Source organism: Onychomys torridus, chromosome 21 (genome assembly GCF_903995425.1).
Source record: "Onychomys torridus chromosome 21, mOncTor1.1, whole genome shotgun sequence".
NCBI classification, from domain to species: domain Eukaryota; kingdom Metazoa; phylum Chordata; class Mammalia; order Rodentia; family Cricetidae; genus Onychomys; species Onychomys torridus.
The window spans coordinates 23398844-23415469 of NC_050463.1; the positions used below are offsets into that span (position 1 = coordinate 23398844).

Here is a 16626-nt window from a genome sequence, read left to right on the forward strand (position 1 = left end):
TTTCTCAGCAGACCTCAGCAGCTCTTAACACCTGTGTGTGGTTAATATCTAATATCCCTTACGGTTTGAGCAGCTCATTATGAAGCCCCTTAGGACCTCTCTGTGTGTTTTGTCTGCTCTGTCTTCTCCTTTGGATTCCCCACATCCTAAAGTCCACATCTTTCTCTGCAATAATTCCATACACATCCTCTCTCAGAACCTTCTCCTTCTCTCCTTCCTGCAGTAGGCAAGCAATTATGCTGATGTATGGACTCAGCCCACAGCACTTCATGTTTTAGCTCCAGAATGAACAGAACTCTGTTCAGAGACTTTATTTTCAGGGATGGACCAGCTTTTCCTGTGAACTGTCAGATAATATTCTAGACTTTGCCAGCTGAAATATAACACAACATTCTGAGGTGCAAAACCAAGCCACCTTCTGTTAGGCTTGGTCTACCCTTGACTTAGCTCATTCTTAGAAGTGTCATGAAAATGAAATTTGAAGGCTGTATTGATTGATTGTGATTCAACACAGGAGAATACCATGAGCACAGAACACATTTCAGGTAGATACAGTTAAAGGTTCTCTAACATGTAATTACCTTCTAATATCACCAGTAGAATTTTTGTCTTCTCTACTATTGGATTTATAAGAAAGATGTTTGAAGTTGGTGAAATCGGGAGTACAACTGAGGATTTTTCATCAGGCTTTTAGTTTTTAATCAGGAGTAGAAGTTACTTGATGAAATGGCTGTGAGTCCAAAGTCCCCCGGACTTAAGGTGGCTCTCCCACATCGACCGAGTGTCTACAGAAACTTCTACAGCTGAGGACCAAGCCTGCTGCGGCTCCTGCCGTGGCGAGAGTGTCATCCTCTCCTTGCTCTTCCTTTTCCCGATTTTAAGGAAATGGGTTTTCTCAGCTCTGAGTTAAGGTCCTAGCACAGAATCTGTTCAGTACATCTTAAAATCTCCTTTAAAAAAATCAAACTAGAGACTTAGAACCCTTCATTAACTCAGTGTTTTATGATGTGTATGATGGTTGACTTGTGGTACTGTTGATCTCACACGCTGCTGTGTGTTAGAAGATACACAGTTAAAGAAGAGGATATCATTCATGCTGGACTGCTCATGTATCTTTGTTCCTGTCTTGGGGGAAATGTTTGCTTGTTGCTCAGTTCAGCAATTGAATCATAGACTCTGAAAACAGCCGATCTCCTGTGAATCTGGACCTGGTCCCATTGCCTGAGCTTTCAGGCTCTTTGTTTTCTCGTCTCGAAAGGAGGGATAGTAATAGTAGCTTCCTTTTCAGATTGTTGTAGGAGTTGAGCAGGGCATGTCCAAAGCGCTTCAAGTAAAGCCTGGCACTCCACACTGAGAACTTACTGTAGGAAATGGCTGCTCTTGCCCACTGTGCTCTGCTTCCCCAGGCATGACCAGCCGTGTCTTACAGTTCCTGGTCACCCATCTCTCTCTCTCTCTCCCTCTCTCTCTCTCTCTCTCTCTCTCTCTCTCTCTCTCTCTCTCACACACACACACACACACACACACACACACACACACACACACAACACACCGAACACCGGTTTGTTTTGTGTCAGATCCCAAGCATGAGATCATTTCTAACCTTAACATTTTAGTGTATAGAGGGAATAAAAAATGAAAACATGCCAGGTGGTGGTACACATACATCTTTAATCCCAGCACTCGGGAGGCAGAGCCAGGTGGATCTCTGTGAGTTCAAGGCCAGTCTGGTCTACAAAGTGAGTTCTAGGACAGGCTCCAAAGCTACATAGAGAAACCCTGCCTTGAAAAAACAAAAACAAAAACAAAGAAAGAAAAGAAAACATAAGCCACAGACAGGAACCTGTGAGAGACAGCGCTGCCTCTCTGGAAAATGTTGAGTTCTTTGCTTTTTTTGTTTCTATCTTTGTTGTTGTTGTTTGGTTTTTGTTTGTTTGTTTTTTGAAACAGGGTCTCCCTATGTAGCTCAGGCTGTCCTGGAACTCACTATTTATACCAGGCTGGCCTCAAAGTCACAGAGATCTGCCTGCCTCTGCCTCCAACGTGCTGGGATTAAAGACTTGTGCCACTATGCCCAGCTCTGGTTCTTTCTTAGAAGGTAACTGTAAAGTTGCCATAATGACTCACAGTCATGCTTTTGTGTCTAGCCACACAACTTGCACATGAGGGTTCGGTGCAGCATTATTCATGGTGCCCCTACATTTGAGTCATTGTAACTGGTGAGCAAATGGATAGAATGTGTTATGTACAGACAGTAGAAAGGTAATTGCTAATGTGTGCCCCAACAGATTCAAACAATGCTAAATGGAAGGAGCCAGTCACAGGAGACTGTGCTTGATTTTCTTAGGTGAAATGTTCAGAGAAGGTATAAAGTGGGTTAGTGAGCTGAAATTACTACTGGTGGGTGGATTAACAGTGAATGCACATGAGGAGTCTCACACAGAGAGTTAACTGTCCTAAAACTGATATATAGTTATGCTTGCAAGCTTAAATTTACTTAAAACATCATGAATTTTACATCTGAAATGAAGGGCCTGATTGTTTTTAATATGCCTTTTAAAAGTATAAAGGGGCTAGGAAAATGGCTCAGTCTTGCACTATCTGTATAACCATGAGGATCCAAATTCAAATGTCCAATAGCCACATAAAAAGCCTGGTGTGACCCTGGCCTGTGTAGTTGGAGAGCTTCTCTCCAGCCCCCGCCAAGCCCTATTAGTCTAACAACCCACTTATAAAATAAACACACAGACATTCATATTATTTAAACTGCTTGGCCATTAGCTCAGGCCTACCATTGTCTAGCTCTTACTCTTATATTCAGCCCATGTCTATTCATCTATACGTTGCCACATGGCTCATGGCTTACCATTACCTTATCTCTTTCTTGTCATGGCAGCGGCTGGCAGTGTCTCTCCTTCCCCCCTCACCCCCCCCCCCAGCCTTCCACTTCCCATAATTCTCCTCCTCCTTGTCCCGCCTACCCTATCCTTCCTGCCTGGCTACTGGCCAATCAGCACTTTATTTTACCCAATCAGAGCAACACATTTGACATACAGAACATCCCACCGCAGGCCTGTAACTCCATGTGGAGTACAGAGATAGAAGGATCCTGGGCTTCCTGGGCTTCTGCCTTGTTCCAGGTTCAGTGAGAGACCCTAAGGGAGTAAGAGTATATACTATACCAGAAAAAAAGATGTCCTCCTCTGGTCTCTGCGCATGTGCACAGGCTTGTACAAGCTCTCCTCCTGCTCCCTCCACACATGCAGACATCACACACAGAATTTCTTTAAAGTGTTAAATGCATAACCAAAAGACAACTGACGACAGTGTCTTAGTGATAAAGCCCCCAGACTGGAAATAGCCAATGTGTTTCTAACTGCCATTTATGTTTGTAGGTTTCTCTTTTTTTTCCTGCAGTTTTTATTGAAGAAGCTAAATAATTTGCCCTGTAATTTCCCCTCAGGATGGACTATGCTAGCTGCCTCCCAGCATCATTTAATGTGCTGTGGATTTTAGCTGTGAAAACTGAAGAATCAGGTCTGGCTCGGTGTGGGAGAAGGACTGTCTTCATGTGTAGTGAAGTACTCATACCTTTTCAGAGTCCTAGTGGTCAACCTCCTTTGTAAAAATAAAACTTAAGTCTGAAGTAGTCAAATGCAAAGTGATAGACTTAAAGAATTTGTACTTTGATTTGGTTATTTCTTTTCTCTTTAAATAGCTGGTAACCATTTTGAAACAGAAGCTGAATGAAAACAAGATATTTTGGCAAAACTGTTGAAATGCAGGGTTAGTCGACTCACTGTGACTGCTTATATTGTTCCTGTGACTTTAATTTATATTTCCCTTTCTCCGGTGGTGTTTGCTTAACTGTAAGTCTATACTTTTTTTTTTTTAATTTAAATTGCAAAACCAATTTTGATCATTGTTGTCAAAGTAGAAAAATAGAATTAAAGCAGAAGTAGAAATTAAAGTTATTCATCACTCTGACTTGTAGAACCACTGTTAACTTTTTAATTTTCTCCAGATTGTTTGATATTTATGTAGAAATACCCAACATAGACATGCTTCCATTAACACTGAACTAAGCAGATTGTAAAGAGCTGGTCAAAGATGAGGGATAGGCAAGATGGTACTGTGGGTCAGCTTACTTCGTTAGCATCCCACCACACCAGGAAACAAGCTTTGTGAAGAATAAATCCAGTAAAGATGCATGTGATAGCAGTCCTGAGCGCTGCAACATGGCCCTGCAGAGGTGACTCACATGATGGTCAACAGTGTGAATAATCTTCCTGCTGAAAACTCAGGCTGCATGGGGAAAGACAGCATCATACTCAGCAGCAGGTCTAAGTTCCGTAAGAAAAGATGATCTCTGGTACCTTTCCTGGACATCACATTCCTTTTTGCTGCAGTTCTGGGAATCAAGCCAAGGGCCTTGCACATGACCAGGCAAGAGCTCTGTCACTGGCCCTTGTCCTCAGCCAGGCTCCATTTCCGACTGTGTTCTCACAGTGGTAGGCCTGGCCTTGCCCGCCACAGATAGCAAACATGTGTATGTTGTGAATGTACTAGGCTCATTGTATGTATCAGACCTTCACTTGGGAAGTGTGTCATAGGTATTTTTCCATGTTACTGCTTCTCCACTGTCATCTTTTACTTTGCAAAAAATGTTTTGCCTACATTTATGTCTTTGTACTATATGTGTTCAGTGACCCTTGGCAGCCAGAAGAGGACACTGGAGTCCTAGAACTTGAGTTACAAATGATTGGTAGTCACCACGTGGGTGCTGGGAACCAAACCCAGGTCCTCTGAAAGAGCAGCCAGTGCTCTTTATACAGAGCTGTTTTTTTTAGGCCTTGGTCAAGCCATTTGTTTTTTGTGGGGGGGGTTTGTTTTGTTTTGGGGGGGATTTGTTTGTTTTAGTTTTTCAAGACAGGGTTTCTCTGTGAAGCCTTAGTTGTACTGGATCTTGCTCTGTAGACCATGCTGGCCTCAAACTCACAGAAATAGGACTGCCTCTGCCTTAAAGGCATGCGCCACCACCCTGCAGGATTTTTTTTAAAACCTTTGTGAAAATTTAGTATAATCCTTATTGAGCAAAGAATGTTAATTGCCATTCCTTTGGGACTGGAGATTGGCTATCTTCCTTTACCGTATGTAACTTTTTGGCCTTGTATTTTGTGAAAAATCTGTTTATGTCAATCATTTGGTTAGTATCTATTCATTGTCTACCCAGTGCCAGACATGGTACCTAAGGCAGATGAGCCTGACCCTTGAGAAGCTTAGATTTTAGTTAACAGGGACACAGTAAGTGTGGAAATGTATAAATAGTAAGCTAATTTCATGATCCCAAATAAGATGTTATGGTTCTTCAACCAGTGTCATGGTGTCGGGAGACTGCTCAAAGCAGATGACATTGAATGGTAGGACAGTGTTCTGAAATCAGGACAGACATCACAACAGGGCAGAGATGACAGAGAGAACAGGTCACGATGGCGCCATCAGTGGGGACCAATTCCCACTGGAATGACAGGAGCTTCCAAAACCAGGACTGGATCGTAGATGCCCCAAGGACTGTGATAGCGAGGACCCTATGAAAGGCTTTGAGGGTTGTCGGCCTGAGGAGCAGGATCCTAGGACCAGTAACCTGCGTTTACTCTGTATGTTCTATGTGTCTCAGCATGCCCAGTGGACATGCATCTGTAGTTCCAGAAGTTGGGCTAGTGGTGCAGTTTCAAGATTCCCGGGATAGAACTAGCTCTTAAAGCAAGATATGGGGGTTGAAAGGTTTCCATACCTTGATATTAAGTCTCTTTGCTGACGCAGTAAAGCAAATCAAGCCAAATTAAAAATAAGAGACCAGGTTTATTGGGCAAAACATTCCCAGGTGACCTTTCTGGCCCCCAGAGAGGAGACAGAGAGAGGAGACCAGAAAAGAAACCACATGACACCTCTCAAGAAGGCAGTTTAAATACCCTGTAGCTGAGGTCTCCAATAGCTCCCGGAGGAGCTGCTGCTGGGGGGCTTTCTGAGAGGGAGGAGTTTAGGATGGGGAGGGTGGACATCCCAGCCTTCTTGGATATATGGGTGCCGGTTCAAGTCTGGCTACTTCCTGCTGGCATGGGGAGGGGGGGTTGATAGTCCGTGGGCTCGTGCTCAGTGGGAGGTGTGGGTGAAGAAGCGTGTGGTTAACTGCCATCCTAGAGACCTCGGGGATCTGTTTCTTGAGGAAGTGGAGAAGGCAAGTTGCTAGGAGGAAAAATAGGTTATTATCACCGGCCCTGGGCCTGGGACTAGCCATGGGGAGAGAAGAGATGCCAGTAAGAAAGGGACAGAGGTGTGCCCTGGTCGTACTGACAGAGTGAATGAGCAAGGCAGAAGAGCAGATGGGCCCTTCACTGGAGCATTTTGGGAAACCAGAGGGCGGAGGGTCCCAGTCGCTGGATAGACCATTTATCCTGAATAGGTGCCCGCTTGGGCCTGGAGAGATGGTACCAGCATGGATGTCCCAGGAGCTTGGCAGCTGAGGAGGTGGTGAGGATCACAGTGTAGGGCTCTCCATCGGGGCTCTAGAGACTTAGGAGGTAGTTGCTTGAGGGTTACTCAGTCTCCCGGGGATAGTGGGGCGGACTCAGGGGCAGTTGGGTCCATTGGTATGGGGGCAGGGACCTCAGGAGGGAGAGGTAGGGTAGGTACCCGGCCAGTGGAGGGGTCTGGGCTGGGAAGTGGTGATTGAAGAGGGAAGGCCTTCTGTAAGGAGCTCAAAGGGGCTTAGGCCTGTAGCAGAGTGTGGGGGCCCAGAGGCAGGTAAGGGCCATGGGGGGAAGGGAGAGCCAAGATAACCTGGGTTCAGTGGAGAGCTTGGTGAGCTGTGGTTTGATGAGTCTGTTGGCCCTTCTCAGTCCTTCCCGAGGATTGTGGGTGGTAGGGGACATGGAGCTTCCAGGAGATGTTGAGGGCTTCTACCACGAGCTTGCTGACCTGGAAGTGAAGGCTGGCCTGTTGTCCATATGAATGGGCTGTGGCACGCCAAACCAAGGGATGATGTGTTCAAGGAGAACCTGAGCCACCACATCTGCTATTTCCCTGGAGGTAGGAAATGCCTCTATCCACTGGGGTTCTAGCCCAGCCGGTTGGGCCATTTCTTTTCTGTCCAAACAACTAGACCCCACTATGTGTGGATATCAGCCATGCTTGAGAGCCCTAGCAGCAGCAACTGAATTCACCCAGGAGGCCCTCAAGATCACCCTGTTCCAGCCAGTCACTGTACACTCCACCCACCGCCTCATAGACCTTTTGAGTCATTCTCTCTCCCTCCTTGGGCCCTCACAGGACCAGGTCTTTCATTTGCTGTTTCTAGAAAAATCTCCAAATTACCTTGGCCTCCAGCCCTGCTCCAAACTCTGCAGCCCTCCTCCTTCTCCCTTCCTCCTCTGGTATCTCCTCTCACTCCTGTGTTAGGTCCCGCCCGACCTGTCCAACAGTCCTGAGTATGGGAGTGAGGATTGAGAAGAAACAGCTAGGAAAACAGAGACATTAAAGAAAAGACAGAAACACAGGATAGGTTTGGGAGGGCTCTGAGTCAGTACCACAGCAGCCCCGAGTTTATATCTCACAACCTTTTTATACCCAAAGTAAGGGGGAAGGGCAGAAGACCTCCCCCTCTCAAGGACACCCTGGTTCAAGGAGCAAACAAGTGTAAACACCTCCTTAATTCTCAAGACATCTCTGGCCAAACATCCTGTTATTTGGCCTTGAAAAGCAAAACATCTAGTAGCCATGCCTTTGGCCAATCATCCTGTTACCCAGCCTTAAGGAGCAAAGACAAGCTTGAACTCTCTGTCTTTGAGTCAAGATGGAATAAGCCACAAGCTAGAGTCACTGTGGGCTCCCACACTCCTGCCCAGAAGCTGTGGAGGCCTTATGCTCATCCTAGCCTGGGCTCCTAGACCAACTCTTCACAAACCCCCAACTCACCCTCTTTGTTGACAGAAGCTCTCTCATAGACAGCTCAGGAAACCGCCAAGATGTGTATGCAGTAGTCCCTTCCACTACAACAGCTGAAGTGACCCGATCTTCACAAAAGGCTGAATTAATCGCCTTGAATAGAGAACTCCCAGTAGCCAAGGGTCAGTGGGCTAACATCTGTACCGACACTAAATATGCCTTTCTAATAGCCCATCCCCATTCTGTCCTGTGGAGGGAAAGAGGCTTCCTCACTACCAAGGGCACTCCCATAGTTAATGGACCCCTTATAGCCAAGCTCTTGAGGGCTCTCCAGCTCCCCCCGCCCCCCAGCCCTAATCCACTGCCTGGGGCATCAGTCCTCCAAGGACCCAATGGCCTTAGGCAATGCTAGGGCTGACTCAGTAGCCTAGGGCTGGCTTCCAGCTGCACTGGCTCAATAAAACTGGGAGAAGAAAGGGCTGAGGTTAGGACCCAAGGTTAATCCTGTTAGAGGTCGACTAGAAAAGGACAATTCAGCAAAGGAAGCTTGAGCATAAGCTGCCAGGCATTCAGCTAGGACACAAACATGAGGAGTATTTTGTCAGACCCCAGGAAAGTCTTGACGAAGTGCTAAGAAGTGTATGGATTACAATGAGACTGAGGACCAGCATTGCCTTGGTAGATTTAATAGCGGTTCAGTGACTGAAGAAGCTGTAGGGGAGAATGGGGGAGAGGAAGGGGAGGTGGCAGGAAAGTCTCTGGGGCCTCCTGTGAAAGGGGAGAGCAAGACACAGAGCTAGGGAGGGACTTGTGATTTATGGTAGACTTTTCTAGGGTACATGATGCATCACAGGAAGGTAAGAGAATATGATGCTTATGCAGCTGGGTTGCTGGAACTGAAGAGGTGAAGAGGACATGAGTTCTGGTCAAAGTGGGGCTTTTTTTTTTTTTTTTTTTTGGTGGAACTGAGGATCGAACCCAGGCCTTGCGCTTGCTAGGCAAGCACTCTACCACTGAGCTGAATCCCCAACCCCCGTTTTCTTTTTGAACCCGTGAGATGTAGTTGCCAGCCCAGAATCGGAATGGCAGCATGTGTTGGAGGTTCAGTGACTGAAACGTGTGAGACAGTATGGAGAATGGGAGGTGGTGATCTTGTTTTCTCCCTTCCCCTTCCCATTTGTACGTGAGTGTATGGATACATACATGAATTTATATGAATATCTGTGTATACTTTCTGACACTGATCCATGTCCAGCGGAAACTCAGATGTGGAAATACATAAGTCTGTTATGTAGCTGTCGTTCATATACAAATGTGGACCCCCTAGCTATGAATGTCATTGTGTTGTGCTGTGTGTACGTGTGTGTATGTGTGTCCGTACCAATGTGAGCGAGTGCACGCGCGCACACACACACACACACACACACACACACACACACACACACACGTTTTCTCCATGAGTGGCGAGTGATAAGATGCAGGTTAGAGACAAGCACTGGGCGGGGGCTATAGTCAGGTCTGGAGCATGTGGCTGTGGTATAGGATGGTCCTGGGGCTCCTATGGTCAGTGCTTATGAATTTGGAGAGTTGGAGTTGACCTTTGTTTTTCCCTGTGTCTAGTGACCTGTTTCTTCAACGCCATCTGCTGTAAATTGGTGAAGGTTCATTGGCTTTTGCCTACGATTTTCCTGGTTTTAGGGCTGAAATCGCCAAGTTGCAGAGAAGATTCAGCACCCCAGCTGTAGGAGGAGTTGCCGGTTTTATCGGAGGCGTTTTTGCTGTGTACAAGTGTGGGTCAGAAGAGTAGGAAGGGAAGGTACATGAGTATGTTAAGGGTAAAGTTCTAGAATTGGGAAGATGCTACAAATACCAGGGATTCAGACTCTTTCTGGTTAGTAGTAGAGTTTTCAGGAAGAAAACAGGATGTCCTAAAAGAACTCACTGTCTCTTCCAGACAGGTCATTGAGGAATGTGGCATCTTTTCCCCATAAATGAGTCAATATTTTTGTTTGTTTGTTTGTTTGTTTTTCGAGACAGGGTTTCTCTGTGTAGCTTTGCACCTTTCCTGGAACTCACTTGGTAGCCCAGGCTGGCCTCGAACTCACAGAGATCTGCCTGCCTCTGCCTCCTGAGTGCTGGGATTAAAGGTGTGCGCCACCACTGCCCGGCAAGTCAATATTTTTTAGCATTAAAACTTCTTCACATTGGGAGGGGGCATCGATAAGAACATGGTGCTACAGGCTTCACTAGACTGTCATTCTGTGAGGACAGACTTGATTTTCCACAAGATTCCCAGTGCCTGATAGACACTCAGTAAATACTTGCTAGATAAATCAAATTAATGAGGAAGATATGAAAGATAGAGATGAGTAGTTTAAGCCAGGGCATTTGTTGCTGCTAATAGCTAACATTTATTTAAACTTAATTTGTGCCAGCCACTGTTCTAAGTGAGCTACACGCAGCGACTCATTTAATCCTTATGTTATTAGCCCTATTTTTATAGTTAAAGAAACCGAAGTCCTTTGCCCCGATTAGTGTAGGGCGAGGATTTGAATCCTGGCAGTCCAGTTCCACAGCTGGGGCTCTCTCATCACTCTCTGGGGCAGTGGTTAAGAACACTTGTTCTTGCAGAAGACCTGCGTTCAGTTCCCAGGATCCACATAGTGGCTCACAGCCATCTACAATCCCAGTTTCAGAGGGATCCAGTGCTCTCTTCTGGCCTCTGCAGGCACCAGGAACAGATGTAGTACACATAACATACACGCAGGCAAACACTCAATCAGATTAAAATAAAATAAGTCCTAAAAAAAATCATGTTGATTTCTGACTTTCTAACTTCATCCTCCATAAGAAAAGAGAGGACCTTGCCTTCACTTTGAGCGCAGGGCTTGGCTTTGTTCGGAGCCTGACAGAGCACTGCTTTGTTTGGACTTCACCTCAGCTCCACTCCTCTCCAGACAGTGCTAACCTGGAATAACTGCCTTGCCCTGCATTTGCTGAGATGGTCCAAGATTCCTCTGGTATGTGATTTCCTTCGTTTGCAGTGCGTCAGAGAACCTGATTTTGTGAGATTAAAAGTCCGTTTCCTTGATCTTAAACTCGCTTGGGCTAAGACACTGCCAGCTCTTGAGACCCAGAATGTAAGGACAGATCAGGGCAAGCGCTTCCATTGAGGCTGGCTGGCAGGACAGAGCTCGGCACATGGGTACTTGGACTCCATGCTCAGTGAAAGGACAGGCTCAGGAGCGCCAGGACCAAGGTCTCAGCACATAGGAGATTTATTGCCCCAGAGGGACAGAGGGACAAAGGACATAAGGGCCAAAGACAGAGATAGAGGGAGAAGGGGAAGGGAACCAGGGAGAGAGGGCAGGGGAATTTGTCCCCAAGGGATGACTGCCTCTGGATAGAGAGGACACAGAGGTGGCACATAGGAAAATGGTGGTTTATAAAGGTACAAGGGGAAATTCCTTGTTAGGATGAGGTGTTTAATTTTAGGTGAGCTAAAGGGGGCTTCTGATTGCTGGACTTCAATACTTTAATAGCTGGACCTTGGTGGTCAACATCAGGAGGAGGAAGAGGCCAAATAAGGGAACAGACCTTGGAGGCTAGCTTTAGGAATGTGATCTAACAGTTTAGCAAGGCAGAGGGAGTGGGGGGAAGGGCAAGGCCTGCCAGAGCCACATACTCGAGTGGCCTGGTGTCCCTTCACTCAGATTCTGATAAAGGACATACTGTCTGCTACAAGACTCTTAAGTCTTCCTTTAGTGACTTAAAGCCAGGCCTTCAGGGTGCATATAATTACTTATACCATTTGCAGCACCAGTTAACTGAGGAGGATATAAATGCAGACAGATAAGTGATTAATTAGCTAACAGCTGTAGGAGTAAGTCTCCAAGATGAGAGCGTTCACCCCTTTCCAACCCATACTGACAGTGATGTCCAGGGAAGTTCGTGGGGTGGGGGTGGGGGTGGAATTTTGTTCCCGTGAGAGCAGCACGCATTACACTGCAGTCAGAATCTAAAAGTGACAAGGTGCCAGCAGGACGTCATTCCACCGGTTTTCCCAGAGCGGTATTGTATGAGCCGCCTTTGCTGTGGCCTTGGCCTTTGCTGTTCCTTTTCTTAGCGGCAGGTGAGGCACTCTGCCCTTACGTGTCCTCATGGAGGACAGGTCTTCAGGGAAAGGACTGGGGCCCTGTGCGCTGCAGCAGATCCCCGGCCACCAGTTGTTTGCTCTGCACTGCCCTGTGTTTATTATCGTTATGGAGAGAGTTGTCATTACATCACGTGTGAGTCTACTCTTCAAAGGGGGCGGGGGCGGTGCTTAGCCACTGTACTGTGTTGGACCACGTTATGAACCCCAGGCCGGCAATACTGGACAGACTAGGTATTTACCTCCTGAAATTAATGATGCTTAGAAATAAAATGACTGAGGATCTTTTATTTTATCTGCACTTCCTTTCTCTTTCTTAGCTGTGTGTGTCTAATGGATGATCAGCTTCAAAAAATATTAACTTATTAGCATTTTTTTTTTTTTTTTTTTTTTTGGTTTTTCGAGACAAGGTTACTCTGTAGCTTTGGAGCCTGTCCTGGATCTCTCTCTGTAGACCAGGCTGGTCTCAAACTCAGAGATCCACCTGCCTCTGCCTCCCGGGTGCTGGGATTACAGGCGTGTGCCACCACCCCTCAGCAGCAATTTATTTTTAATGTTACAACATTAGGATGAGAAACCTTGTTAATGTTCTACAGTCCGTGTTTAAACTTTTCTGTGTTCCTAGGACCCTTTATTAGTAGTACTGTATATAGCCTGATATCCACCCTCTTAACAAACTTAGGTGTGTAATACAGTCTTGTTGCTGTAATAATAATATCATACAACAGAGTTTATGATTGTGTGTGATTGAAATGTGTACCCTTTGAGCATCAATTCCCCACCCCCCAGCCCTCCTCCAGTCTTCGGTAATGAGCATTCTATTTTCATTAGATTGGCTGTTGTAATTCTTGGTGTAAGTTAGACTCTTGTTGAACTTCCCTTTGTGTCACTGGCCTTCCATTTAGCGTATTAGCCTTCAGTTCCATTCCTGCTGAGGCTGTCAGTGTCAACACCAGTCCTCATCTTAAAAGGAATAAGAGACAGTCTACTCTGGAGTCGTTTGACTGACCGTGTCCCAGGAACACAGATTTAGGTCACCCTGATTTCAGTGTCCCAACATGGAAGCAGCTTCACAGGGTTTTCATAGTTTTACAGAACAAAGAAGGCCATAAATCAAGGCGAGCTTAAAATGCACTGGTGGTGTCTTTGGGCTTCTATTGCTTCGAAGAGGTGCCACGACCCTGACAACTCTTATAAAGGAAAACATTTCCCTGGGGGACTTACAATTTCAGCGGTTTAGACCATTATCATCATGGCTAATATGGCAGTGGGACAAGGTGCTGGAGGAGCTGAGTTCTACATCTTAATCCTCAGGCAGCAGGAAGCAGCTGTGTCTTCACTGAGTGTAGTTTGAGCATAGGAGACCCCAAACCCCACCCCCACAGTGCCACACTTCCTCCAGCAAGGCCACACTTCTTACTTACAGTGCCACTCCCTTTGGGGACCTTTTTTTTTTTTCTTTCAGACCAAAGAGGTGGGCACAGTGAGATGGAGGAGCTATTCTATAGGTCTCAGATGCTACCTGATGACATTCTTAGCTATTGGATTGGTGGAAGCTAGTGGTCTGCTAAGTCAGTAGATTCTAAAAGATTCTTATTTATTATTAAAATTTGTTAGTTTTAATACAGAATGGGGCAAGGGTGCTCCAGAAGGCTAACACTAGCCTAAGATAAGGTACTTAGCTCCTGAACCTGCAGAGTCCCAGTCTCTCCACAGCACTGAAAGTCCATTTGCTCCATCAGTCTCTGCACAAAGATTCCTGTAGGAGTTTTTCATTGAAAGCCAGACATAGCTTCTTTTCAGGAATTTTCATTCACAAGGCACATGGCTAGAGTTTCTGTTTTACTTTATAACTGAATGATAGTTCATCCTGTGTATGTGCCTCTCTCTCTCTCTCTCTCTCTCTCTCTCTCTCTCTCTCTCTCTCTCGTGTGTGTGTGTGTGTGTGTGTGTGTGTGTGTGTGTGTGTGTGTGTGTAACATTGTGTATGTATCCCATTTTCTTTAGCCATTTATTTGTCAGTGGATATTTGGGTTGTTGCTCCCTCAGTTATTATGAACAGTGCTGCAATGAACAGAAAGATGCAAATACTCTGGCCCTGTTTTCCAGTTCTTCTGAGTGTCTACTCAATAGCAGTATTGCCCAATCAGATGGAGCTAATTTGGGAAGTCTCAGAATTGTCTTCTCTAGTGTTACAGGGAGCCCATCAGAGATGACCACTCCGACACAGTTTGTAGCAATTGAAAGTCTTTATTCCCGGCTGCTGGAATTACACTCACGTATTTGGGTCCTAAGTGTAGCCCGGGTGTCCATAGCAGAGTTTTTGAAGGCAAAAGTCACATCCTGGAAGCTCTTGGCAGCTGTAGGGGGCTTCGCAGAAGTAGGCAGTTTAACAGAAGCTAGCTGTGGCATCTTGACTTCAGAGCCCCGGGATAGAGTTTGGTAATTTTCCATGGAGTTCTCCATCAAGGAGATAAAATTATTGATACGCCTGAAACAGCTTCAGCAAAAATACAAAGTAGAGGAACCTCTGTGCTGTCTTGCCCTGTCACGTTCTCCACTGGAACTGTGGGCGTTGAGTCAACTTGTTGACTTCGTCTGTTTGAGAGGGGCATAGTTGGTCCTAAGGACCAAGTAGCTTAACAAAGTTTATTCTTTGTTTGATGTAACTGGCCATGCAGTTGAGGATGCATGGTCCTATTGTTAGCAGGTCAGAATAAGAATCAACTGTGAGGCTAATGTTGGCAGTCAGGCGGTCAGCTATGGGGACCAGATAAACAGAGACTAATACAAAAAGACCTGAGTGTAGTCCCAGCCAGCTGGAATAAAGACTTTGATTTGGCTATAACTGGCAGAGTAGTCATCTCTTGTGGGCTCCCCATAACAGTAGCAGCTGCACAATTTTATATGTTTACCAACCATGCCCAAGGGTCCAATTTCTTGATATTCTCAGAACCACTTTTTGTAATTTCAAATTTAAAAAGTTGACAAATGAAAATTGTATGTATTTATAGTTGTAATAAGATATTTGATCTTTGTGCATCTTGTGGAAATTGCATGCCCCATCATGAGGTGGTATATTGTGTACCCTAATAAAATTTGTTGAAAGATCAGAGAGACAAGGAACAGGCCACTGCCACGTCTCACCTCTAGGACTCCTCAGCCTGAAAAAGCTCTCTAGCCGAAAGGGGCTTCTGGACGAAAGAAGCTTCCTCTGCCAAAAGCACCTCCAGACAAAAAGCCTTTAGCCAGAAAGCCTTTAGTTCCTTTCTCCTCAGGGCTTATATGCCTTTCTCCAACCAGCCATCACTTCCTTCCTCATACTAGGATTAATGGCGTGTGTGCTTCCCAAATACTGGGATTAAAGGTGTAAGATCTCAAATGCTGGGGTTAAAGGTGTGTGACTCCCAAGTACCGGGGTTAAAGGTGTGTGCCACCACTGCCTGGCTCTGTATCTCCCCTAGACTGAGTCAATCTCATGTAGTCCAGGGTGGCTTTGAGATCCAGATGGATCTCTGCCTTCAGAGTGCTAGGATTAAAGGTGTGTGCCACCACTGCCTGGCTTCTATATTTAATCTAGTGGCTGGCTCTGTCCTCTGATCTTCAGGCATATTTTATTAGGGTCCACACTATATCACTGCACGGTCACTCTCCATTCAGTTTTTAATGGCGTTGTTGGGTTGCTCGTTCCTGTATTTTAGACAGTGCCCTCTTGCTGGGTAGATGGTCTGCAGGCCTTTCCCTCCTGGGTAGGCTGCCTTTTCCCGTTGTTTCCTTCCCCATGCAGAGACAGAGTCAGACTTAGTCTCACTGTTCTGGGTTTTGTTTGTTGTTGTTCTCTGTAGTTTTGGTCTCATTTGTGATATCATTTGCTAAGACCAATGTTACAGATGTTTTTCATGGGAACTTTATAGTTTATAATCTTGTATTTAAGTTTTCAATCCGTTTCTGAGTCATTTTTGTCTGTGTATGTGAAGAGTGCTGGTCTATCTATCTATCTATCTATCTATCTATCTATCTATCTATTTTGGTGTGTGGATACCCAGTTCTCTCAGCACCGTCTGTTGTAGACTGCTGTTTCCCTGGGTTTTGATCGGATGTGCATGAATTATCACTAGATGCCCCCTTGCTTTTCCATTGGTTTATATGTAAATCCTGATCGTTTTAAAGGACAATCTGCTTTCTTGCCTTTTTCAACTTCTGGAGCAGTATTCCCAGACTCCTGCTCCAGATGTCATGTTGTACCTACAGACCCCATGGCCACGTAACGTTCACCAGTTTCTGGGACAAAGACCCCTGGGGACCTCACTGAGTTTTCACCTGTTACTGTAGTTAACGTTTATTGAGTACTTCATGTATGCTGTGCTTGTTCTAAGAATGTCATGTGACTTTGTATTTTTCTGCCTGCTTTGTGATTCTTTCATTATATGCTCCTCTAGTCAACTTGCCTATTTAATCTCAGGGGTTTTCGTGGGGCAGGGGAATGATGTTGTGTTACAGCTCTGAGGGAAAAGGTATCCTGGCAGTCA

General features: G+C 45.7%; 1 protein-coding gene across 4 annotated transcripts in view; it reads left to right on the plus strand.

Annotated features, from left to right (window-relative positions):
* Map4k3 (mitogen-activated protein kinase kinase kinase kinase 3) overlaps positions 1-16626 on the plus strand; it is a 156865-nt gene that overhangs the window by 53025 nt on the left and 87214 nt on the right. The gene's annotated exons all lie outside the window — the stretch shown is intronic.